Below are 2689 nucleotides of genomic sequence, written 5' to 3'. Positions count from 1 at the left end.
CCAAACTTCAGATTCCGTATTGAACTAGAGAACCGGAGCTTTCCAACTATATGCCATATGAGTGTCATATTTCCCTGTGAAATCCCAGGACAGAGCTACATGAAGTCTGCCGAGTCATCTGCATGCCATGTCTGTTAGATCAGTGTGTAACCGGTCCAGAGAATGAGCTTCAGAGACATACCTGCGCTGCATTTACGAATAAATCACCAGTGTAGAGTGCAGTCATATAGTTTCCAAACCTGACGGCAGAGCAACTTCTGAACGGCTTAAAAACATTTAAGTTCAACTTTTAAACAAGATTTTCTGTAAGGGATGTGCTGAAATACTACAAACCTCAGTTCCCAAAAAATGTGCACGTAATATTTGATGTTTCACTTTATGAACTTTATTGTTAGTACTTTACTCATTTTAAATGTGAATTTGTTTCCCCTTGAATTCTAACTGGTCAAACTCCGCCTCTTCTAGACAGACAAGATCTGCATGCGTATGCATCTTCCGCTCCATCCTTACGTTGTCTAGTGTGTAGTTAAGCTGTTTTGTTCGCTCACAGAGAATGAAGAGTTAAAGGGTAAACAGAAGGAAGAAAGTATAACAGCAGCCCCCAGCAGATACAGCCTAGTCTGAGACTAAACTTCATAGTCAGGCTTTTTTTGTGGTCCAGCTCTAGTAAGCTGGCTAGGAAAAACAGCGGGCATTGCTCTGTCTCCTTTTGCTGACAATGGAAAAATGCTTTATATAGAAGTGCGTTCAGCGTTTCAAAGAAATAGGATGGAAAAAGGATAAAGCGAGAGACACTTATGGAAATGAGAACTTGAAGAATGAAAGAGTGAAACGGGATATTAAGACTGCCACCTTCTTTATTTATTTACTTAATTACTCATTTAATTACTTAATCACTTACTTACTCTGTCTTTCTGAATCATGATTATATTAGCCAATCAAACAAAAGAGCCAAAAGGGTCTTCAGTTGTGTTAGATGACTTTTTTCTTTCTTTCTTTCTTTTTATTTTTTTAAGCATGTATGTGTGTGTGCTGCTTAACATCTCCCTGCAGAGGAAGATAAAGTACATTCTGTTGCTTTCTTGGTGAGATATTTCTTTAATTCCCCTCTCTCTGTCTCTCTCTCTCTCTCTCTCTGTCTCTCTCTCTCTCTCTCTCTCTCTCTCTCTCTCGCTCTCTCTCTCTCTCTCTCTCGCTCTCTCTCCCTCTCCCTCTCTCTCTCTCTCTCTCTCTCTCTCTCGCTCTCTCTCTCTCCCTCTCTCTCTCCCTCTCTCTCTCCCTCTCTCTCTCTCTCTCTCTCTCTCTCTCTCTCTCTCTCTCTCTCTCTCCCTCTCCCTCTCTCTCTCTCTCTCTCTCTCTCTCTCTCTCTCTCTCTCCCTCTCCCTCTCCCTCTCTCTCTCTCTCTCTCTCTCTCTCTCTCTCTCTCTGTGTCTCTGTAAGGATTGATTTTTAATGGTCAGCACTGAGCGTATTCTATGAAATATACACACATCTGATATCAAAGTTTCCACAGTGTTGAACTAGTTCATTGATGTTTTTCATTTTATTTTTATGCTTGTTATTTAGTGACTCTTTCTGTCTGTCTGCAGGTCCGAGGAAAGCGCAGCTTATCTCTGCAGTAAAACCTGGCAAGCGTAACCCCCTTCACCACTGTTCTCACACCATGTTCAGACACCTAATTCAGGGAATACGTCTTTGCGAAGAGAAGGAATGTGACCTTCATGTTCCACATTGTCTCAAATAAACCATTAGCAGTAATGCTTTGCACATTTTTCGGTTTAGCTTTAACTGGATGTAGCCGCAAATAGGATTAAAGCCAGTTAATTTTAATACCAGGGCAAATTGGCCTGAACATTTCAACTAGTCTTATCTTTACTTCAAGCCTAGCTTTGATTTTTAGGGGAAACTACCATCTGGACATGTGGCGTCGCTGAACCGAAATTGGCCATCCAGTCTGGGAGAAGGTGGAATGCTTTCAGTACTAGTCGGTCATTTTCTTCAAATAACCAGACAAGCATGACGAAGTGGGAAGTATTACTGTCAGTCATGCCTTTTTGTGGAGTTCATGGTCAAGGTCTCCAATGAGATTTACTGTGCTCAATTCTGCAGTGTAGTTGTAGCATATCCAGACATCTCTGCGCAAGCCTAACCATCACCCTGTCCACAAACTAACTACTTTTAATAATAAAGTACAAAGTACAATTCAGTGATATATTAAATGCAGTAATATAGTACAGGGTACAGTGTGAAAAATAGTACATTACGCCTTTTAATAATAAAGTACAAAGTACAATTCAGTGATATAGTAAATGCAGTAATATAGTACAGGGTACAGTGTGAAAAATAGTACATTACGCCTTTTAATAATAAAGTACAAAGTACAATTCAGTGATATAGTAAATGCAGTAATATAGTACAGACTAAAATGAAACATATACTACATTGTGCCTTTAAATATAGTACGAAGTACAATTGAGTGATATAGTATAATGCAATATTACAGTTCAAAGCACAGTGCAATATTATACCAGAGAATACAATTTAATAATATAGCATATTTTTACATATAGCAAAAGTCAATAACAGAGTACAGAGTAGAATGCAGTACTGTAGTACAGTGTTAAAATATCGAGTACAGTTTATTACTATAGTACAGGGTAAATGCAACGACATTGCAAAATAGTACAGA

The 2689-nt window shown here is 39.0% G+C and overlaps 1 long non-coding RNA gene across 1 annotated transcript; it reads left to right on the top strand.

The window, feature by feature from the left end:
• The first annotated feature begins 1019 nt into the window (after nucleotides 1–1019).
• LOC119263071 lies at nucleotides 1020–1758 on the top strand. Its single transcript, XR_005130076.1, has 2 exons — nucleotides 1020–1085; nucleotides 1590–1758. It is a non-coding gene; the product is annotated as an uncharacterized LOC119263071 (long non-coding RNA).
• The last annotated feature ends 931 nt before the right edge of the window (nucleotides 1759–2689 follow it).

This window comes from Pygocentrus nattereri, chromosome 3 (assembly GCF_015220715.1).
Source record: "Pygocentrus nattereri isolate fPygNat1 chromosome 3, fPygNat1.pri, whole genome shotgun sequence".
Classification (NCBI taxonomy): domain Eukaryota; kingdom Metazoa; phylum Chordata; class Actinopteri; order Characiformes; family Serrasalmidae; genus Pygocentrus; species Pygocentrus nattereri.
Note: the sequence above shows the minus strand (reverse complement) of the source record. Positions and strands in the feature narration are given on the sequence as shown.